The sequence below is a fragment of the Carcharodon carcharias genome, chromosome 3, assembly GCF_017639515.1.
Source record: "Carcharodon carcharias isolate sCarCar2 chromosome 3, sCarCar2.pri, whole genome shotgun sequence".
Lineage (NCBI taxonomy): Eukaryota > Metazoa > Chordata > Chondrichthyes > Lamniformes > Lamnidae > Carcharodon > Carcharodon carcharias.
In genome coordinates this window covers 35,198,377-35,222,488 of record NC_054469.1, presented here as the reverse complement: position 1 = coordinate 35,222,488, position 24,112 = coordinate 35,198,377, and the positions used below count along the sequence as shown (strand labels likewise).

The 24,112-nt window shown below is 45.3% G+C and overlaps 1 protein-coding gene across 1 annotated transcript in view; it reads left to right on the top strand.

The window, feature by feature from the left end:
• The window catches only part of ptprn2 (protein tyrosine phosphatase receptor type N2), a 749,959-nt gene that overhangs the window by 423,087 nt on the left and 302,760 nt on the right, over positions 1 to 24,112 (top strand). The window lies entirely within an intron of this gene.

Genomic DNA, 24,112 nt, shown 5'->3' with positions numbered 1-24,112 from the left:
TCACTAGCAGTGGCTGTTGCTGAGGTTGCATCACCAGGGAGAGGGTACCTCAGTGCCCAAGTTCCCTGGAAGACTTTCAATTATCTTTGGGGAACCTGGGACCAGGCAGGCAGGAAGGCCCCATCGATCAGGATGGCGTTGTCATGATGCACTGGCAGCCAGTTAGGTGCAGGGGCAGCCATTGTCACTTAAGAGGGCTCCGCTGTGGAATGCCCATCGAGGAGATGGGAACCTGCTGGGAAGCCATCAGGGTTTACACGATGGTTTTCCCACCCAACAGCGAGACCTACCGTGGGAAAAATGCCCTTGGGGCAGGAAGTGGCTTTTAGTTGGCCTGTTAAGCAGCTCAGTTGGCTGCCCAGTGGATAGCTACACTGCTGAGGTACCTGCTGCTGGCAATAGGCCATAATAGTGGGAATCAGAGACGGGCTGGGAAAATTCAGCCCAGCATGTCGAATAACATAGGGAAATAAGTTAAGCAGAAATAATTCTTTAGGCTTTCCACCACCTTAAACTTACAAGGGTGGTCAGATTAGTGTAGGCCAACACTGCGAAACAGGTTCATGGGGAATTGGCAGCCCAGGTTTCACCGCGTCCGATCTTCTTCCCGCCGGGGTTCACAGAATGATAGCTCAAACATTTTTGGAGGCTCCTATTCCAGTCTCCCTGTCCTTGGTTTGAAACATAAAATCTTGGTAATATTTACCAAGTCAAAGGAAAGTAAAAACTGGCATGGTGAAAAATCAGCTGGTGATTCACTATGAAGCCCATTTCATGCTGCTGGTATGAACCAGTTTAACTCTCCCCGCCCCGCTCCCACAGCCCCATGCAAGTACACAGCAACAATGGCTACTTGTGAACTGCAAAGCACTTCTGAGCACATAAGCCACAATTGACGTATCCGTGTGACAGGTATGGTTCCAGTGACTTATGGTCCCTGCAGTAACAGGCTGAGTGTTATTTTGTCATCTCTGGATGGCTATGTTGTGTCCGGTGCAATATGCTGAAGATCACTAACTGCGGCCCATTGCATCTGCATGAAGATCAAACTAAAGAACAATGTAAACAAGAAAAAGGAACCTATGGAACACTCCTGCTTCTCCTGGATGCTGGGAAAAAATTTTAAACTTACTAGTTTTTCTGTTGTCCCTTTTGGCTGCCAACTACAGCGGGCGAAGTTTCCACAGTGCATTCTTTGTCCATTGTCTCTCAAAGTGGGCTCCTATACATATTAAAAGGGCCAGCGACTGGAAAAGATTGTGATGTTTTCGCTGCAGCCAGCCAATCAGCCAGCCTACTAGGCTGGGTCGTTCAAATTTTGGCTGCCACAGATGCCATGCTGGCCTGTAGTGTCTCTGAGACAGGCAAGGGTTGGAGAGGTGGTGGGGCTGGGGCAGGGGGCTGCGGATGTTAGGGGATTGTGTGGATTGGTGAACGCAGGCATGTGGCAACCTACATGCAAATAAGAGAAGCATTCCTGCTTACAAGACAACATCAATCGGATCCAGAATGAGAATGAAGCCTTTCCCTGCCACGCTCACAGACACCTATTTATCGGGCTGGAGCAGCAGAAAATCTCCTCTACCAACTTCTTTTCCATGCAAAGAGACTTACAGCTTCAAATAGGTCAGGGCCTAAGTTCGATAATGGTTGTGAAATGGTTCTCGAGCTACACATCGTGGGCCAGAAGGGAAAGAGGAGTGAGGACCCTCTTATCCTCCAGCCTCACTGAAATCAGTCCAGTGAACCGTAGGTGACAAGCGGGCATCCCCTTCCCAGCCTACTAGCCTGGGCCGCTCGGCTACTGCAGATGCCATGCTGTCCTGTAGGTAACTCCATTACCTGAGACAAGCAAGGTTTGGAGAGGTGATGGGGCTGGGGTTGGGGGTGGGTGTTAGGGGGTTGTGTGGATTGGTGAACGCAGGCATGTGGTAACCTACAGTATTAAAATGCAAGTAAGAGGAGCATTCCTGCTTCATCTGGGCCCATTTTAAGTTTTTTTTAAGTTTCAGTAATCGTGACGATGATACCTCTCATCGATTGTTGTTAGAACCCATCTGGTTCACTAATGGCCCTTTAGGGAAGGAAATCTGCCATCCTTACCTGGTCTGACCTATGGGTGAACCCAAATCCATAACAATGTTGTTGACTCTTAACTGCCCTCTGCAACAGCCTAGCAAGCCACTCAGTTCAAGGGCAATTAGGAATGGGCAACAAATACTGCAGTGATGCCCACATCCCATGGAAGAATAAATAAATAAAACAATTACATACTGGTTTCTCCAGCAGCCTCCAGGAATCCTGCATACAAGACACCCTGCTAATTTAGCAGTGGCCCAAACATCCTGCAAATCCTGTTGCACTGCTGGACGGGTCATTACTGCATGTAAAACATATGCAATGGTGTCGAATTTATACCCCTTATATACCTGAAACTGCTGTTGAAGACAGGTAAAGTTTTAATAAATACAGTGGCTACAAGAGCAGGTCAGAGGCTAGGAATCCTGCAGCGAGTAACTCACCTCCTTACTCCCCAAAGCCTGTCCACCACCTACAAGGCACAAGTCAGGTGTGTGATTTTTTTTTACTCTTTCATGGGTTGTGGAAATCACTGGCAAGGCCAACATTTGTTTCCCATCCCTAATTGCCCTTGAACTGACCTTGCTAAGTCATTTCAGAGGGCAGTTAAGATTCAACCACATTGCTGTGGGTCTGGAGTCATATGTAGGCCAGACCACGTAAGGGTGGCAAATTTCCTTCCCTCATGGACATTAGTGAACCAGATGGGTTTTTACGACGATTGATGATAGTTTCATGGTCACCATCATTAAGGCTAGCTTTGTATTTCACATGTGTTAACTGAATTTGAACCGATTTCCTCAGTGCATTAGCCTAGGTCTCTGGATTACTAGTCCAATGACATTACTACTGTTCCACCATCTCCCCATCTTGTGATGGAACATTCTCCACTTGCCTGAATGAGTGCAGCCCCAACAAGACTCAAGAAGCTCGACACTATCTAGGACGAAGCAGTCCACTTGATTGGTTCTCTCTCACAGTGGCAGCAGTTAAAGAAGGTAGATCACCACCACCTTCTCAGGGGCAATTAGGGATGGACAATAAATGCTAGCCTAACCAGCAATGCCCACATTCTATGAATGAGTAAAAAATATTGGGACTTAGAATGCAAGTGTGAAGAAGTCATAACAAACTTTTCTAGAACATTGGCTAGGCCACTGTAATGTATGCAGATTTGGAAAGCCCATTGTAGGAAATTAAAGCCAAGTATTAGCCATTAATTCAACAGGATGGGGTTGGAAAACCATAGTTATGAAGAGAGATATGAAATATTTGGACTATTTCTACTGAAGAATGTTTTGACCAAACAACGATTTAATACTGTAAAGACTTTTGAATATTTCTTTTGGCTGGGAGTCGACAACAAGGGGTCATAATTTGGAGTTGTCACTAAATGATTGAGGAGAGACATTAGCAGAAATATCTTTACAAAGAGGGAGCATAGAATGCCTTGCCACAGGAAGTGATTCAGGCAAAGATCATTGCATCTTTGAAGATAAAATTAGATGAACATATGAAGCAAAGAAAGATACAAGGTTATGGGGGAGAGTAGGGCTTTTTCTAAAAAGGAACTGTAACAGTAGCTGGAATGGTGTTCTTCTGTGCTGTAAATATCGCTGGCTGTATCATTCTTTACAGCCTGCCTGAAATCAGATTTATTTTACATCCAGCAACTCTTTCAAGCTTCTGTTATACCCATTAGCAAATGTGATTAAAAAAAGGGAAATTTCAGATTTTATCGATGTGTTTTATTAAAAAAAAAATAGCTAAGGTCAAGACAAACGCTCTCTCTTCACTAACTTGTGATTGTAGAAGATCACTCTACTTATAATAAAACATTGCTTTGTGTTCAGGAAGCCAGTCAGATTTTGGAGTGATTTATTTGAAATGATAGTGTTTGCAGTTTGACAGATGGAGTTGAGATTTCTTGTGATCAGTATGAAGGGGAAAATATTAAAAAGAAAGCCATTATCAACAGAGGTATAAAGTCTGTTAACATCTCTATTTGTTTGTTTACTTCAAAAGAAATGACTTCACATGAAAGGAGTCCCAATTTGGGTTACAAGTTTTAAAACTTGCAAACTGTATCCAGGTATATTTGCCTCATCTTACAAGTAGATAAAGCTATAATTCTGATTCTTTCATCCACTGGAGCAGTTCAAGGTGAAAGCGCTATAAGTAGTAACTGTCTGGAAAAGGGATATATGAACTCCCTGTGGAACAATCCCAGTTCTATTGTTTAAGTATCATGCTGTTTAGTGTCCTGTTGTGCCTTAAATCCATTCACAAATAAATCAGCCAGGTAGTTCAGCTTGTTTGTACCAGCCCAATGGAGTTTCGTTTTCTGTTTTTGCAGGAGAATGTGGTGTCATTCCACTTGTTCTGGTGAGCGATTTGGAGCTAATTGTTCAATCAGGGCACGTTATTCTGGACGTGATGGAGAATAGCAATGCAGGTTTTAGTTCATAAGGGACTTGGTTGCATTATTCAATCTGGGGCCTGGTTGAGAATCATGTATGAGATAGCTGCATCTTTGTAAAAGTACAACTAGCATCAATATTGAGATGCGTCAACTCGCAGACACTTCCTCCTACCTCTCCCTGGACCATGACCCCACCACTGAACATCAAGCCATTGTTTCCAGGACTGTCACTGACCTCATCTCCTCTGGAGATCTTCCTCCCACAACTTCCAACCTGATAGTAGCCCAACCTCGGACGGCCCGCCTCTACCTTCTACCCAAAATCAACAAACAGAACTGTCCCGGTAGACCAATTGTGTCAGCTTGCTCCTGCCCCATGGAACTCATTTCTCGTTATCTTGACTTCCTTCTCTCTCCCCTTGTCCAGTCCCTTCCCACCTACATCCGTGATTCCTCTGACACCTTACGTCACATAACAATTTCCAGTTCCCTGGCACCAACCGCTTCCTCTTCATCATGGACGTCCAATCCCTCTACACCTCCATCCCCCACCAGGATGGTCTGAGGGCCCTTAGCTTCTTCCTTGAACAGACGCCTGAACAATCCCCATCCACCACTACTCTCCTCCGTCTGGCTGAACTTGTTCTCACACTGAACAATTTCTCCTTCAACTCCTCTCACTTCCTCCAAATAAAAGGTGTGGCTATGGGTACCCGCATGGGCCCCAGCTATGTCTGTCTCTTTATGGGGTATGTGGAACATTCCTTGTTCCAGTCCTACTCCGGCCCCCTTCCACAGCTCTTTCTCCGGTACATCGATGATTACTTCGGTGCCGCTTCATGCTCTCGTCGGGACTTGGAAAAATTTATTAATTTTGCTTCCAATCTCCACCCCTCCATCATTTTCACATGATCCATCTCTGACACTTCCCTTCCCTTCCTTGACCTCTCTGTCTCAATCTCTGGTGATAGACTGTCCACCAATATCCATTACAAGCCTACCGACTCCCACAGCTATCTCGACTACAGCTCCTCACACCCCGCTTCCTGTAAGGACTCCATCCCATTCTCTCAGTTCCTTTGCCTCCATTGTATCTGTTCCGATGATGCTACCTTCAAAAACAGTTCCTCTGACATGTCCTCCTTCTTCCTTAACTGAGGTTTTCCACCCACGGTCATTGACAGGGCCCTCAACCGTGTCCGGCCCATCTCCCGCGCATCCGCCCTCACGCCATCTCCTCCCTCCCAGAAACATGATAGGGTACCCCTTGTCCTCACTTATCACCCCATCAGCCTCCGCATTCAAAGGATCATCCTCCGCCATTTCCGCCAACTCCAGCATGATGCCACGACCAAACACATCTTCCCTTCACCCCCCCGGCGGCATTCCGTAGGGGTCGTTCCCTCCGGGACACCCTGGTCCCCTCCTCCATCACCCCCTACTCCTCAATCCCCACCTATGGCACCTCCCCATGCCCACGCAAAAGATGCAACACCTGCCCCTTCACTTCCTCCCTCTTCACCGTCCAAGGACCCAAACATTCCTTTCAAGTGAAGCAGCATTTCACTTGCATTTCCCCCAACTTAGTCTACTGCATTCGTTGCTCCCAATGCAGTCTCCTCTACATTGGAGAGACCAAACGTAAACTGTGTGACCACTTTGCAGAACCTCTGCGGTCTGTCCACAAGAATGACCCAAACCTCCCTGTCGCTTGCCATTTTAACACTCCACCCTGCTCTCTTGCCCACATGTCTGTCCTTGGCTTGCTGTATTGTTCCAGTGAAGCCCAACGCAAACTGGAGGAACAGCACCTCATCTTCCGACTAGGCACTTTACAGCCTTCTGGACTGAATATTGAATTCAACAACTTTAGATCTTGAACTAAAACAGAATTACCTGGAAAAACTCAGCAGGTCTGGCAACATCGGTGGAGAAGAAAAGAGTTGACGTTTCGAGTCCTCATGACCCTTCAACAGAACTCTGTTCCACCCCACCCCCACTAGAGCTGTACCTTGTGTGTCCTGCCATCCATTCTTAATTAGCACATTCGTTTAGATAATATCGCCACCTTCAACACCTCTTTGTTCTTTTGTCTGTGACATCTTTTGACCATCTGCTCCTATCACTGCTTGATTGTCCCTACAACCGCACCCCCCCACTTCTCTCCCCCCCACCCACCCCCCCCCACCTTAAACAAGCTTATATTTCACCCCTCTCCTAATTTTACTCAGTTCTGTTGAAGGGTCATGAGGACTCGAAACGTCAACTCTTTTCTTCTCCACCGATGCTGCCAGACCTGCTGAGTTTTTCCAGGTAATTCTGTTTTTGTTTTGGATTTCCAGCATCCGCAGTTTTTTGTTTTTATCTCAATATTCTTGACCTTTACTTATGGTCCTTCTTTTTGACCAGTCCTATAGAGGAAGTCTGCGGCCTTCCTGGAATTGATCCTTTCAAAATGCCACTACCCAAAAAAAAATATGGGGCAGAACTTTTAGGCTGGTGTGTGGGCACTCGCCCGATCCGATCGGCCGCAAAATCGCAGGGGATGACGTCAGGCAAGCAATATTTCGGTCAGCAAGCACACGCAAAAGTCGGAAACGTGCCCGCCAACAATTAAGAGGCCAATTAAGGGAGTTAAAGTTGTAATTGTCTCCAATTTTTCGTGGTCCAACCAACCCAGACAGGAGGAACCAGCCAGATGGCCTTTGCATTTTTCATGAAACCTCATCCAAGGGCGGGATCAGGTTTCCGTTATTAAATGTTTAAAAATGTATGGAGAGAATTTTTATCATGTACGTTTTCAGGTGACCGATTGTGACGTGTAGACATTTTTTTCTGGATTTTAACAACTTTATTTATTGGGTTTAAAGTCTTCAACTCCCCGAGGCAGCTCTCTGCCTTCAGGGACCTTTCATTAAATGCTCGCCCGGGCCTGCACATATGTCAGCGTTAATTGGCCAGCCAGCGTAAAATTGCGGTTGGGGGCTGATTGCGGTCAGCGGTCTGTTCCTTGGCTGCTCCCAGGTCTGCCAACAGCTCCCGCATGCTGACCTAAAAATCCTGCCCATGATTCTGTCTTACCTCCTTTTCGACACTGATGGACCAGCCGTAAATGTCAAGGTTTTCCTAGGGTAATTTCTTGTCTTCACCTTCTAGGATGTAATTTGGTAGAGTGAATTACCTATCCTTTGCAAAATGCTATTGTACTACAATCAGAGCAATTAAAATTAGGTGGATTCTATAAAGGACGGCCAATCCACTCTGCCAGATTACCATTCAGACCCTGAAGACAAAAATCTGCCCCTCTGTTTTACTTCAGAGTTCCAGCGCTTTCAGTTTTTCTTCTCATTAAGAACAAGATTGCTACGTTGGGCCCCAGGAGGAAAGTGTAGTTTTTCCACAAGACCACCGCCTCTCCCCAACACCCTCCCTCACCACCCCCATTTCTACCATTAAACCAAACAGAATAGTTAGCAGTTCACGGGCCTTTGAGAATCCAGTGGAGGAGGGAGCTTTTCCCACTCTGGAATTGAAGTTCAAGCAGGTTCAGATGGCTGGGGTCAAACCCGGATTAACTACAGGGTTCCTTCGAAGTAAAGACTGTGTAGCTGAAGGTCCAACTTCTTACAGACAAACTCAGAGCTGCTCAATTCAGGTTGGAGGAGGATTTTAAAATACTTTAAGCCTCACAGGTCTTGAAAAGGCAAGGTGACAGAGGCTTTGTTTTGCAGCTGCGATGTTGTTGCTGGTTGTCTGAAGACTGCAGTCTCTGTTTTTGGATATAAGGATTTTGAGGGCAGTTTTGATCACATGATACATGATGGAAGGCAACGCTGAAGAAGGAGTTTCACTCATGGTCAAAAGCCATTGATATACTGTAGAAAGTAGATGGTGTTCTTCATTGTGAATACTCAGTCTTGATGGCCTTCCTTTGTTGCATGGCAGACCCAGAGTCTAAGAGTCAAACAGAGTTTATTGTTGCTGTGTTTTGGAGTAAGCCTTGACATTAGCAGTGTGAAATTCCACAGAAGAGTGCTATTTAGGTATGTCCATTCAAGGCAGACCCCTGGTCATTATAATCCAATTTGCAACTTTTCAGAAGGTTTGCAAGACTGTTGAAGTTACAAAAGTCGGTTGACACCTTGGCAGTGATTTTACAGTTCATCAGGGTCAATTTTAAAAGGAATAGTCTTTTTTAAATTGTAATATCTTCATGCCTGCACTAGCATAACACAAGCTATTGTAACCTTCCTAGATGCTTTGATTTTATGGTCAATTTTCCCTGGTTGTTCATCTTTTCAAGATTATAACACAAAATTTGTATAATTTTTAAAAGGAAATCACAATCAGGTTCAAATATGAAACTCGTCATTTAACACCTAGATGCTAACAGATCGCAACCATCAAGTTTCTTTGTTCTATTTCTTTGATTTCTGGTCTGCATGACACATTAATGCAGCATTAATACTTCAGGTGGGACATAATTCTTTGCTGCATTTCTGAAATGAGAACTTGTGTTTTTTCTCAACGAGAGTTCAATAGGAAATCACTTAGTGGTGGGGGTGAGTGCAAATTTTAACCCAGCCTGCTTGTCGGGACACTGATGGGATTGGGTGCAGTGCTAGTTTCAAACCCCATCAATTTTGGAAGATTGGCTTCACCAGGCATTAATATTGGGCTGGGTACAAAACCACTATTCCACCTGATCCCACAGATTTCCCACCTGGCGAGTTAGGTTAAGTTTACACCTGGGACGTCTCAAAAATATTATGCTGTCACTCCATGTGGCTTATCTTCTCATCTTTTTGAAGTAGCTGAACAAACACTTCCAACTTCACGTCTGGGTCAGGCAGCTGACAGCACTGTCACTGATTACTTATTAGCACTCTGTGCTAGAGGTGGTGCTGGCAATATTAATTCCAAAACCCTCCTAGGATTCGGGGAATCTCCAGAGCTCTTAAAAGCTTTGATAAATCTGACTTTGGACGGAATCATCCCAGAATTGCACGAAGTACAGTAGTGGGCGAGAAAATAGACGTTTAACTGCTGGCCGCAATGGCAGGTTTCTGTGCTGTATCGTCTGCTTCTTGCCTCATTAATTATGCAGCCACATGAAGCACGCCATCTTGCTGCTGGGCAGCCTATGAATTGCCCACCATGCCACTAACCTCACCGGGTGCCATATCGAAACGGCAGCAGTTCACACAGTCCTCAATGCTTCCAGCCCATGACTGTTCCAGTGAAGACATGGCCCCAAAAGCCAAAAAGAGTTGAGTGACCAGTTACTAGAATCCCTTTTGAAGGCCTGCCGTGATGTTCCCTCACCCCTGCACTGGCCGCAAGAGGTCCAGCAATCTCACCACTTCGGCTTTGGAGCCGGTGGCAGTGGTGGTCAACGCCAATGCTGCCCAGAAGAGGTTGGTCATCCAGTGGAGAAAGAGGATGAATGATTTTATCCATGTAACCAAAGCACGGCAACCATCTCATCACTCTAAACCCACACTGAAGCCCACCACACATTCACTGGCATCTCACTCAATGCCAGCTCAAGGGACATCGCCACCCATTCTCACACACATACCCTCACATGTCCATCTGGCCTCATCTCCTCTGGAGACTGCCTCCTCAGCCCTCACCATCTTGAGGCCACTTGCACAGATCAACATGTGCCCCCACACACAGCCTGGGATACTCCCCTTCCCCAGCATAGCCCTTGCCTGCAGCCTCTTCCCTTGCCTGAGGCCATTTCTGCCCCTTCCCCAAGCAAGTCCTAGCTCTGCAGCCATTGAAAAGCTACTCCCGCCTTACAGTTGTTTTGGCAGGTAGAAACCTTCCTGTGAGCCCCCTAAAAGTGATGTGGTGCTGTCTGTGAAGCCTGCCGCTAATGACTGCGAGTGCTGCCCGAAGCAAGGTAGGCAAACAAACCTCAAAGTCCCAAGAAAAGTGTAGCTCACCAGGTGCGCGTTGCTTATGTACAGTTGTATAACACATCAGTGGATGATTCGGCATAGGGGGATGATTCCGGTGAGGATAGCTTATAATGAGATGCTAAAGTATTGAAATTAGGTTCCTGATGTGCGGTGATGGGAAGTGCAGCCAGCTAGGGATGGGTGTAGCGGGCAATCCCAAACTGATTTCACAACGACGTAAAATCAATTTTTGGCTTTCTCACCATATTGTCTGCTCATGCCGCCAAACATGCCCGCTGCCAATGGGAACGGAAAATTCTGCCCTTGGTTTTTTAGTTCCAGTTGACAGGACGTATGAATTTTATTTCCCAATCACACTGAAGGGCAGTTAAAGTTAAAAAGCATAAACACAAATGCACAGCACCATTTTAATCTACCTCACCAGGTGGGAAACTGTTGAAATGACAGTGTTGCACTTTACCCAATATTACTATTTATCAACTGCAATGGTGAATAAAACTAGGCAGATTTGAAACCAGCATTGCACCCGATCCTGGCAGTTTCTTGAATTTTCAATCCCATCGGTAAAACCCGCCTGCCACAATTGTATTTGAAAATGCAGGCGTGTCTTGCGCACAATTTTCCAGTCAGTCACTGGGGGTAATTTTGATGTTGTGTGACAGTCGAAAATGGAATATAGCGAATTGCTTGCCCTTTTTGTATCTCTCCCAGATTTCCGATATAGGCTTCTGGCACCAAGAGCAAGAAGTCAAGAGGTGACCTGTGTTATTTTAAAAACCTTTGGATGTAAAGTACAACCCCCGTGTGATGAAGTTTCCCTTTGTCACTGTAAAATGACACTATAGTTGGAGACTTACTATATCAAGCTCTGGTTGACTCATATGGGAGAACAGGGAGCAAGTGAAAATGCAAAGATTGGAGAGAGACTAACATTTACAAAGCAAAAGTAATCTGCTACTCAAGGCAGTTTAGAGTTTATTGTGTCCTAGCATTTTTTTTATTATTTTGCTCTAAATTGCTTCCAAAAATAACCCTAATTTTAAAAAAAACCTGTGTTCAGTCAATGCTTAGACAAAGATTAAACACTTTATGGTTGGTGGCACTGGTTTCATTGATCTCAAAGGCACGTTCCATTGCTCTTTATGAGCCTAAGCTAAACAATGGCAAATTATCAGTCAGATTGTCGCTATAAATGGGTAATAATTTCTTCGTGAGAGGGCTGCTGTTCTGTTCAGTTACATGGCAAATCCATTTGTTGTGGAAATTACAAAGGTATGTATATTTCCTATGAATGCCTTCCGCTATACATGCAAATTTGGTTTTATTTGAAAAGACATTGGGCAGGGAGGATAGCCTTGAAATTATTTTATTAATATCATCATTAAATATCTTTTTTATATATGCAGAGCCTCTGTAGACACATCTGGGCAAGATAAGTAAAAATAAGGTTTTTTATGAAAAATGGAGCTGAGTATATACTCAAAAAAGAGAAAAGGGAAAGGGGAGGGCTGCTGAATCGATAGCTCTTTGAAAGAGCCAACACAATCACGATGGGCTGAATGGCCTCCCTCTGGCTGTATGATTCTATGGCCTGATAGGCACCTACAACTGTGCTCTAACTCTCCCTCTCTCTCTCTCTCTCTGTCTTTCTCTCTCTATGTCTGTCCCTGTCTCTTTCTCTCTCTGTTTCTCTCTCTCTCTCTATCTCTATCGCTCTCCATCTATCTTTCTCACTGTTGCAATGTTGCTCATTCCGCTGCTTAAGGGCAGGCAGGGAGGGAATGGCTGACCACCAGACAGACAAGGATGAACAAGCAAGTAATGCTGGTAATAGAAGTAAAATTCACTTAAATGCCTCATGCCACCAAGTTTGCCACGGGGACGGGCACTTAATTCCACCCATGTTTGGTAAAGCACCAGTAATAGGGGATTCTATGGTTAGGATAGAGACAGGTGTTTCTGTGAGGCCAGGCGTGATTCCTGGATGGTGTAATAAAAGCAAAACATTGCCGATGCTGGAAGCCTGAAATAAAATCAGAAAGCACTGGAAAATCTCAGCAAGCCTGGCAGCATCTGTGGAGGGAGAAACAGAGGGTGGGATTTTCCAGCCCCATCCGCCACCAGGATCATCCGGTCGAGCCGAAAGTCAATGGACTTTCGGTTGTGCTGCCAATCTCCCGTGGTGGGTCCCACCACAACGGGGCCGGAAGATCACGACCAGAGTTAACGTTTCAAATCCGTATGACTCTTCTTCAGGAAGAAGAGTCATACGGACTCGAAACATTAACTCTGTTTCTCTCTCCACAGATGCTGCCAGACCTGCTGAGCTTTTCTAGCACTTTCTCTTTTCCTTCCAGGATGCTATGTTGCCTCCCTGGTGCCAAGATCCAAGATGAAACTGAGCAGCTGCAGAACATTCTGTAGGGGGAGGGTGAACAGCCAAACGTTGTGGTCTATATTGATACCAATAACATAGGTAGAAAGAGGGATGAGGACCTGCAGGCAAATTTCACTGGGCCTGGAAAGAGACTGAGAAACAGGACCTCAAAAGTAGCAATCTCCGAAATACTCCTGGTGGCATATGATAATGAGCTTAGAAATCAAAAAAGAATGCAATTGAATGCGTGTCTGGAGAGATGGTGCAGGAGGGAGGCCTTTAGATTTTCGTGCAATGTGACTAGTTCTGGGGGAGGTAGTATCTGTATACACGGACAGGTTGTAGCTCAACAGAAACAAAAATACCTGGAAAGGCTCAGCGGGTCTGGCAGCATCTGCGGAGAGGAACACAGTTAACGTTTCGAGTCCAAATGACCCTTCAACAGAACTAAATAAAAATAGAAAAGAGGTGAATTATAAGCTGGTTTAGTCGGGTGGGAGGGGGGGGGGGTGCGGTTGGCCGGATAGAGCTGGATAGAGGGCCAGTGATAGGTGGAGATAACCAAAAGGTGTCACCAGGTTGACACCTCATTTTTAGATATGCCTAGTACTGCTCATGCATGCCCTCTTACATTCTTCATTGAACCAGGGTTGATCCCCTAGCTTGATGGTAATGGTAGAGTCGGGGAATACGTTGGGCCATGAGGTTAGAGATTGTATTGGAGTACAATTCTGCTGCTGTTGATGGCCCACAGCACTTCATGGTTGCTCAGTCTTGAGTTGCTAGATCTGTTCAAAATCTATCCCACTTAGCACAATAGCAGTGCCACAAAACACGATGGAGGGTATCCTCAATGTGAAGATGGGACTTTATCTCCACTGTGCAGTAGTCACTCCAACCGATACTGTCATGCACAGATACACCTGCGGCAAGCAGGTTGGTGAGGAAGAAGTCAAGTATGTTTATCCCTCTTGTTGGTTCCCTCACCACCTGCCGCAAAACCAGGCTAGCAGCTATGCCTAGCTTTCATGGCCGGTCACCATGCAGCTTGCATGACAATTACAACTGTGCAGTCAGCTTGTCAGGTCTCGGGGTGGGTGGGGTAGTCCTTCAATCAAAGGCACTCAGTGCCTGATCGAGGGTCCCAATATCAGGAAGGAGGAGGCCCGCTGAGAGGAAGCCCCGTCTTGCTGCCAACCCCCTGCAGCCCTATCCCCATCCCATCTGCCGCATCCCCCAACGCATATCTTTAACTGTGTCCTGGGTTGTTCCGCAATCCTGGGACTCTGGTGCCTGTCCTTCTGGTAGCAGCTGTGGCCTCCCCAGTGATGCTGCTGAGCACAAGAGCTCCTGGCATTTGATTAGCCAGTAGCTCTCAGTAGGTGAGACTTCCATCCCTGGGGTCTTGATTGCAGTAGAAGGGCCACCACTGGCCTCTCCACTGCCTGATTAGCCTTTTCAGGTCCTTCCCAAAAAGAGGCAGCATGGGTTCTTGCTGGCTCTCCAGGCACCTCAATGAGATTCCAGCCCATGTTCTAGAGGGGTCAAGGACAGAATCTATTTAGTTAGAGTTAAATAGAGTTAAATACACCTTTACACTACTGGGTGTATTCTATTGGCAACCAACTAGTGAGAAAGATATAGAGAAGAAAATTTGCAGGAAAATGGGGGGGAGAATTGGGTGACTTAATTACACTAATGTAGACTGGGAAGTGCAGAGAGAAAGAAGAATCCCTGAAGTGTGTTCAGGAGAATTTTCTTGACCAGTTTGTTTCCAGCTCCATGAACAAGGAGATATTTCTGGATCTGGTTCGGGGAATGGGTTGAGTGTCAGTAAGAAAAAAATTAGGAATCAGTGATCATAGTATCATAAGGTTTAGATGAGCTATGGAAATGGACAAGGATAATCTAGAATAAAAATACGTAATACAATGTTGTGAACTGTGAAGAGAATAGTGATAGAGTTCTAGAAGACATAGGCCAGAATTTTTGGCTTGGTGAGCGGGGCCTGGGCCCATCACCAAGGCGTAAAATGACGTGGGGTGACGTCAGGCGTGAGTCCCGACATCGCTGCGCGTCATTTAGATTTTAAGTTCAGCGGGCGCACAGTCGAGTCAGCTGTGCACCCGCCGAACTGTCAAAGGTCCATTTAAGGCCATTTAAAAACAAATTGAACTAATAAACTGAGCTGCCCATCCAACCTTAAGGTTGGCGGGGGGGGCAGGCGAAGAGCCCAGGCGGCCTTCGCATGTTTCGTGGAACCTCATCCACAGGCAAGACGAGGTTTCATGAAAGGTTTATAAATTGAATAAAAATTTTTATAAAAATTAATTGACGGGTCCCAGCTCATGTGACACTGTCACATGAGGGGACATGCCTTAAAATTTTTTCTTTTCCTTATTTAAATTTTTAAAGCTTAAACTAATCTCCCTGAGGCACCTCAAAAGAGCGCGGGCCCCAACTCAGGGAACACCTCCCCGCCTGCACAGGGAGCACTCAGCGCATCCGGGCGGGCCTTAATTGGCTCACCCAGGTAAAATTGTGGTGCGGACCCGATCAGGGGCACTGATCGGGTCCGCGCCCGCCCCAGCACAACCCCTCCGAGGGGAGGAAAATTCTCCCTATAGAGAGGTAGGTAGAATGGGTGGACAGGTGAGGTATAAAACCTAATGCAGAGAAGTGTGAAGTGATTTCAAACAAGAAGAGGCAATATAAAATTAAGGGCACAATTGTAAAGGAGGTGCAGGAACTGGCGGGTATATGTGCACAAATTATTGAAGGTGGAAGGGTAGGTTAAGAAAGTGGCTTAAAAGGTATACAGGATTTTGTTCTTTAAAAATAGAGGCATAGAGTACAAAAGCAAGGAAATTATGAAGAATCTTTATAAAACACTGGCTTGGCCTCAACTGGAGTATTGTGTCCAGTTCTAGGTACCACACTTTAAGGATGATACAAAGATTTTAGAGAGAGGGCAGGAAAGCTTTATATGAATGGTTCCAGAGATGAGGGACCACGGTTACGTAGATAGATTAGAGAAGCTGGGGCTTCCCTCCTTAGAGAAGAGAAGGCTGAGAGGTGATTTGACCTAGGTGTTGAAAATCATGAGGGATGTGACAGAGTAGATAGGGAGAAACATCCCTTGACAGATAGGTTGAGAATCAGGGGACACTGATATAACGTGATTGGCAAAAAGCAGTGACACGAGGACAAACCTTTATATGTAACGAGTGGTTAAGATCTGGAATGCGCTACCTGAGGGTAGAATTTAATCCCCTCCCCCTGAAGCAAATTTGTTGTGGGGAGGGGAGAATGCAGGAGAGTGGACAGGTGGGGACCACGCCAGCTTCCTGCCTCTGCCCCGATTAAATCCAGGTTGGACGGCCTTCCTGCCCTGCTGCCAACTGAATCCCTCCCGTGCCAGAAGCCCAATAAACAAAACTTGATGTGGTTGCTCACAGGCTTCCAAGGTGGACGTCCCTCAGTGCCAAATCGAGGGACCCAACATTGGGAAGAGGGGGTTCCACTGAGGGTCACCTCCCTGCCATTGTGGCTGATCCTCTTCCTTACGCCCCCGCCACTCTCATGTGAACCCCACCCTGCACCTGCCATCCAGCATTCACTCACTTGTGGCCTGGGTCCCTCAGCAATCCTGGGCCGAGGGTTGGTATATTGCCAGCAGTGGCCACTGCTCCTGCTGGCGCTGCCGAGCAATGCACAGCTGTTGGCCCCAGATTGTGGGGGGGGCTGGGGCTTTTGCCTCTGGGCATCCTTGATCTCAGGGAATGTCCAGTTAAATACCTGATTAGCACTTTATGCAGCAGGCCTTGCTGAAAGGAGGTGACATGTAGTTAGTTCTCACTGGCTCTCTAGCTGACGGGCGAGACCCCTGTCACCTGGACTAAATACTGCCCTGAGAGTGTGGTGAAGGCAGATTCAATTGTGGCTTTTGACAGGGACTTGGATAAGCACTTGAAGGGAAAGATTTACAGGACTATGGGGCAAGTGTGGGGAGTAGGACTAGCTAAATTGCTCTTGCGGAGACCTGGTGCGGACTCGATGGGCTGTATGGCCTTCTGTGCTGCAACCATTCGATGATTCTACGATCTGATTTTACCTTTTTACACTCTCTTCCTTACATCCTCACTGCTTTGATATCAGGACTAATCATTCCATCTTTAAGCTTTAATTCATATTTTTCTCAGGATCTACTAACTGGGAACTCCTTACCCCACCTTCTTTCCTTTCCTCCCATAATCTACAGGCATTTAAGTTTAAGCTCGGGATCAGCGTGTTGCGTCTACTACTTGTCTTGCCTCTAACATAGGTGGTGGGCTGGACACTGGGTCTTTGCCCTTTCACTTTGCAGTCTCAAAGAATAAAGAGGCATAAATGATAAAAGAGATAATAGATTTATCCCTGTAATAAGCAGTTAATACAAAATAACACAGTATGGATTTGTATTTGATCTATTATACCAGACAGCTGACTAAAATGTTCTTGTTCACAAATTAATTTTTCACAGGTTACTGCATGCACTTCCAAATCTTGTTTTAATGTTATTTTTGTCTTTAACCTTCTGGCATAAAGTGCTTAAGAAAAATTTTGTAAGAAACACACACAGCATATCCTATGGGGTGATTTTATAATCTGGTGTTCTGTGCAAGCATATCTCAGGAATCACTGGTGTGTAGCCTGTGAATTTATGTTGATTAAAATTAATTAGGTGTCAACGCATTAAGCATTCATATGATAAGATTGCCAACAAGCGTTTCTACCTATGGTCACAATTGCCATTTTCCTAATGTGGAATTACAGAGCACCACACCCCATTATAAGCTGCTTTTAGAGACTGTGAGAGCTAAATCTGATGAAAATAATAAGCTTCCCGCATGCACATGGCAAGAATTGAACATTGTGCTTAAATCTAAATGGATTAAAGGGACAAAAATTATTGGTCAACATATGGAAGGAACCAGTTGGTGGCAATTCACTGACCTTTTGTGAACTTTCTCTCAATGAGCCTTCATAATCAATTTATAGATCATAAGTGGCATATTGCCTGGTTCACACTGTTAAGCAGTCATTTATAATATTCATTTAATTCCAAAGTCCTTAAAACCTCAGATACCTTTTTTTCTCCCCCCACCCCCTCACACACCCTTTTGTATGTAAATTGACAATGGCAAGCTCTCCAGTAGGGCTGGGGTAAATGGCCATTGTACGTCCTTTAAGTTCTGCCAAGGTCTCGAAGTTGCATGACTGTACAAACTGAGGTTTTACATAAGTTTTTCTTTTCTGTGGAACATTTGAGAAGTCTCGGGGTGGCAACCAGCGACCACCAAAGTCTAATTCAAGATACAAGCTCTTGTATGTTTTCTTTGACATTGATGGCCTGATTTTAACTTGGTGTAAGTGAATGAATTTTGAGTCAGTTAAAATCTCACCCTCTGAGTACCAAATCAATGTAATTGTGAACGTAAAAAACCGTGGTTGACAAGGTGCTGTCTGCCTAACAGAATTAGTTTGAGTATGATTCTGCAACAGGGCACATCTTGGACAGTCTGCAATCTGGTATATAATGGTCAGTCTAGAACAAGTACATATTGAGCAGTCTGCAACCCAGTATATATTGGACAGTATGCAGCAATTACATTTTGGGCAGCCTACAAAAGGTACATTTTGGGCAATCAGCAACAAGGTGTATATTGGGCAGTCTGCAACAGGTTACGTACTGCACAGTCAGTAATAGGCTGTATATCAGGCAGTCTGCAGCAGGCCACATATCGGTAAGTCTGCAATAGATTATATATTAAACAATTTGAAATGGTGTATATTGGACAGTCTGCAGCAATGGTACATCTTTTTTGTAAGATGTGTGTAGTTCAGTAGGTCTCATGAAGAGGTTCTGAGTCTTATATAGTTTAACAATAAATGTTTATTAACTGCTCATAACTATGTACATATATGCAGTATAAGGCCTAAGCTAGGAGCTGTCTCCATCCTTTCCTCTACACACATCTCTGTCCAGTACAAGACTGCCCTGTAGACTTGGGTCATGTGTCCCTTTGCATCTCAGTGTGGACGGTACCGTACCCAATCCCACATTAACCCTTTCTATGCCAGGCCCTTATACTACACCTCCCCCAAGTTTTTATACAATGTATTTACGACACATTCCTGTTTACCCAACATGGGGCAGTCTTTCCTTTCTTTGTGTTTGATTATTCATTTCCATGCTCAGCCAATGCTCCATGTATCATGTGATGCATCAGTAACCGCTCACATTTAATCCCTTTTGCACAACAGAATGCCCGTAGATGAGCAGGGAATAAAGAAAAATGAGGGGATGTTACTGAAGCCATCAGCAAAGAGGTTAGCTTTTGAAGGAGATGAGAGAGGTTGTAAAGTGACTAGGTTTATGGAGAAATCTAAGATGCAGGGGTGAGCACTGTGGCCTAAGTTTTCACTTCCAGGTTGGGGCAATTCCCAGCTCCGCAAACCTGATCCGGGAAAAAGTAGCCCAGAAGTTTGGATTTTTGTTCTGGGGTGGTGCTGTTCCCTGGGAGTCAGGCTGGGCTTTCCCAAGTTGGGTTGGCAGATTGAGTGAAAGGCCTGCCTCAGTGCACCAGCACTGTATCTTCCGCCAGTGTCACAATGACAGAAAAGCTGTCCGTCGTTGCGAGCATCCAGGCCTATGTCATTGATGGGAGTTATGAGAGTGTGGGACACAATCAGTTAAAGTCAGAAAAAGGAGGGAAGCTGTGACTTTGAGGGTCGAAAGAGATTGGAAAGATTACATGGAACTATATACAGGTGCATGTGGGCGTCGAGCTATTATTGGTAGCAGTTTACTCCTCTGTACTGAATTCACCATAGTGACTGAATGTGATGTCAGATGGTTTGCTACTTTTATTCCTATTAATATTATTACTCATTGTGAAGGTCAAGTTGCTCATGAATAATTTATGCCAGATTGCCAGTTCTTCAACCATAAATTCTACTTCAATTGGGTGGCAAGTGATAGCTGTTTTTGCATGAAACATCGTGATCAGAGTGTACTCTCCAGGGTAGCAAATTCATGCAGCGAGCTGTAGATTTTAGCTACTTGCTGTTATTCAGAAGTCTATTAGGGAGCAGTTTTTCTTTCAGTTGTGTTACAGGTAGGCCTTCTGATTTTTAGGTTTCAGTTTTCCTGTACCCAGGTTAAAAAAATAAATAGATTAAAAATGATACGGGTCTTTCCAATCTGTACTTATTAAACACCAGCAGGGGCCCAATTAATAATAAATGCAATACCGCAGGCATTAATATTGATAAAATCGAATGCTCATAACCAGAAAAAACTTGGGTTTAATGAAGCTTAATCAGCAAAGCAATCTTGGAGAGAACAAATAAAATTCTTTTCAGATACAATATAATAAAAACTCATAGTACTTAAACAAAGTTTAATGTTAAAAGGAGTTGATGTGCTTCATTGGCAAAATGCTCAGTGCCCTTCACTTCCAGTTTGGATCTTCATTCAGCCACTTGCATATGACACCAATACACCAGCACTGCTCATTGATACAGAGAGAAGGTCAGGTTCTTCCTGGACCAAATGGAGAGAACAGCTGTAGGTATCACACCAGGACTGCAGTATGCAGATCACGTTGCCAGGTTTTATTGCAGGATTAAATCCCAATTCTGGGATTCATTTTTCAGAGAGTAATTAAGCTTAGGTATTTGACATGTCAGTGTCTCAGGGAAATAAGGCCTTGCAAGAAGATTCGAAGGAAAGAAGCCTCAGGGCAAGTGATAGACTCCAAAAGAAGCTTAGCCTAGTATGATCTTTCTCACACAAAGTAAACCATGTTGTAGTTTATTTGCTTGCTCCTGTAGTAAACCCACTGCTCTTCACATTGTTGAAGGGGCACAGCACTTGCATGCAATGCAGCTCAGCTATTCCAGTGGGACATGGAGTCCAAGAGAATAAATATCACTTCACCCACTGTGATGAGATTGGAGAATCCTAGTAACCAAATTACTGGAGACCACCCTAGATTACTACATTGTCATCATCTATTGTCAAGCAATGCTAGTATCTAAATTGTAGCCTTTCTATCTAGACATGGTGAACACCAATACAGCTGTAATCCTGCACAGGTGTAAAAGACTGTCCTGCCTAAATTGTGCATGCAAAATGCTTCAACTACACTACCATAGGAGTCTGCAATGTCAAAAGTCTCATCTGTCAGATGAGATGTTACACTAAAGCCTTGCCTACCCTCTTAGGTGGATGTAAAAGATCTCACTGCACTATTTCAAAACGAGCAGCAGAGCTTTTCCTGGACTGCCCTGGTAGACCCATTGTTTCAGGCCCACTGAACCAAATTCCTCGTATCCCAAATCTACGTTTTTCCTCTTGGTCCAGTCTCTTTCTAACTGCATCTTTGACTGTTCCGATGCCTTCTATCATTTCAACTGTTTCCAGTTACCTGGCCCTAACCATCTCCTTTTCACTAAGGATATACAATCCCTTTACGCTTCCGTCCTCCCCCTCGGACAGTCTGAGACCTCTCTCCGCCCAACAAGTCCACCAACTACCACCCCTCCTGAGCCTGGCTGAACTTGTTCTCACATTTCTCCTTCAAATCCACTCACTTCTTCCAAATAAAAGGTGTTACTATTGGTACCCACATGGGTCCTAGCTATGCCAGCCTTTTTGTGGGATATGTGAAACATTCTTTGTTCCAGTCCTACTTGGGACCCCCTCCTCACCTCTTTCTCTGGTACTTTCTGGGTCAGTGCCATTTCCTGCCCTTGACCCGAACTGGAAAATTTCATTGACTTTGATTCCAATTTCCAACCTTCTCTTGCCTTCACATGGTCTTCACATCTGACTCTCCCTCAACCTATGAGACTCCATTTCTGGGAATAAGCTACCAACCAATAATCACTATAAGCTCACTGACACCCAAAGCTACCTTGAATGTACTTCCTCTCACTCAGCTACTTATAAGGACTTCATTCTATTCTCCCAGTTTCTCTGACTTCATCACATCTATTTGGACAATATAACCTTCCAAATTTGAGCTTCCAATGTAACTGTCTTCTTCCTCAACGGTGGATTTTCTCTTCACTGTGGTTGACGGGGCCCTTGACTGTGTCCATTTTATTTCATGTGCTTCTGCTCTCATCCCTTCCAGAATCATGATAGGCCCTTGTCCTCACATTCCACCCTACCAGCCTCCATATTTAGCAGATCATTCTCCACCATTTCTGCCAGCTCCAGCGATACCACCACTAAATACATCTTCCCGTCCCCTCCCCTTTCCGTATTCTGAAGGGACCGTTCCCTCCTCGACACCCTGTTCCACCCCTCAGTCAACACTCCCACCCCTTTCCGATGCCACCCTTCCATACAAACATAGACAATGCAACACCTGCCCTTTTGCATCCTCCTATCTCATCATCCAATGCTCCAGCCACTCCTTCCAGATGAAACAGTGATTTACTCGTATTTCCTTCAATTTAGTATATAGTATTCACTGCTCACAATGCGGTCTGCTCTATACTGGGGAGACCAAACGCAGACTGGGTGATCACTTTGTGGAACACATTCAGTCTGCAAACATGACCCCTAGCTTCCGGTCGCTTGTCATGTAAATTCTGCACCTTGCTGTCACTCTGACCTTTCTGTACTTGGCCTCCTGCAGTGATCCAATGGAGCTCAATGCAAGCTGGAAAAGCAGCACCTCATCTATTAGCTGGCCAGTTTACAACCTTCTGGACTCAGCATTGACTTCAACAATTTTAGATTGTACCTCTGCTCCCATTTTGTTTCCCTTTTTTTTTGCTGGTTCTTTTCTTTTCCCCCATGTTTCTTATTTACTTTTCTTTGCTTTTGGATGGCAGCTATTCAGGATCCTGCCATTCACACCTCCTCTGGACATACCTTTTGTTTCTTTAGATAAAAACAAAAAAACTGCGGATGCTGGAAATCCAAAACAAAAACAGAATTACCTGGAAAAACTCAGCAGGTCTGGCAGCATCGGCAGAGAAGAAAAGAGTTGACGTTTCGAGTCCTCATGACCCTTCGACAGAACTTGAGTTCGAGTCCAAGAAAGAGTTGAAATATAAGCTGGTTTAAGGTGTGTGTGTGGGGGGCGGAGAGATAGAGAAAGAGAGAGGTGGAGGGGGGGGTGTGGTTGTAGGGACAAATAAGCAGTGATAGAAGCAGATCATCAAAAGATGTCAACCTCAGTAGTACAATAGAACACATAGGTGTTAAAGTTAAAGTTGGTGATATTATCTAAACGAATGTGCTAATTAAGAATGGATGGTAGGGCGCTCAAGGTATAGCTCTAGTGGGGGGGTTTTTTTAATTTTTTTTAAATAATGGAAATAGGTGGGAAAAGGAAAATCTTTATAATTTATTGGAAAAAAAAGGAAGGGGGAAACAGAAAGGGGGTGGGGATGGGGGAGGGAACTCACGACCTAAAGTTGTTGAATTCAATATTCAGTCCGGAAGGCTGTAAAGTGCCTAGTCGGAAGATGAGGTGTTGTTCCTCCAGTTTGCGTTGGGCTTCACTGGAACAATGCAGCAAGCCAAGGACAGACATGTGGGCAAGAGAGCAGGGTGGAGTGTTAAAATGGCAAGCGACAGGGAGGTTTGGGTCATTCTTGCGGACAGACCGCAGGTGTTCTGCAAAGCGGTCGCCCAGTTTACGTTTGGTCTCTCCAATGTAGAGGAGACCACATTGGGAGCAACGAATGCAGTAGACTAAGTTGGGGGAAATGCAAGTGAAATGCTGCTTCACTTGAAAGGAGTGTTTGGGTCCTTGGACGGTGAGGAGAGAGGAAGTGAAGGGGCAGGTGTTGCATCTTTTGCGTGGGCATGGGGTGGTGCCATAGGAGGGGGTTGAGGAGTAGGGGGTGATGGAGGAGTGGACCAGGGTGTCCCGGAGGGAGCGATCCCTACGGAATGCCGATAAGGGGGGTGAAGGGAAGATGTGTTTGGTGGTGGCATCATGCTGGAGTTGGCGGAAATGGCGGAGGATGATCCTTTGAATGCGGAGGCTGGTGGGGTGATAAGTGAGGACAAGGGGGACCCTATCATGTTTCTGGGAGGGAGGAGAAGGCGTGAGGGCGGATGCGCGGGAGATGGGCCGGACACGGTTGAGGGCCCTGTCAACAGACCGTGGGTGGAAAACCTCGGTTAAGGAAGAAAGAGGACATGTCAGAGGAACTGTTTTTGAAGGTAGCATCATCGGAACAGATGCGACGGAGGCGAAGGAACTGAGAGAATGGGATGGAGTCCTTACA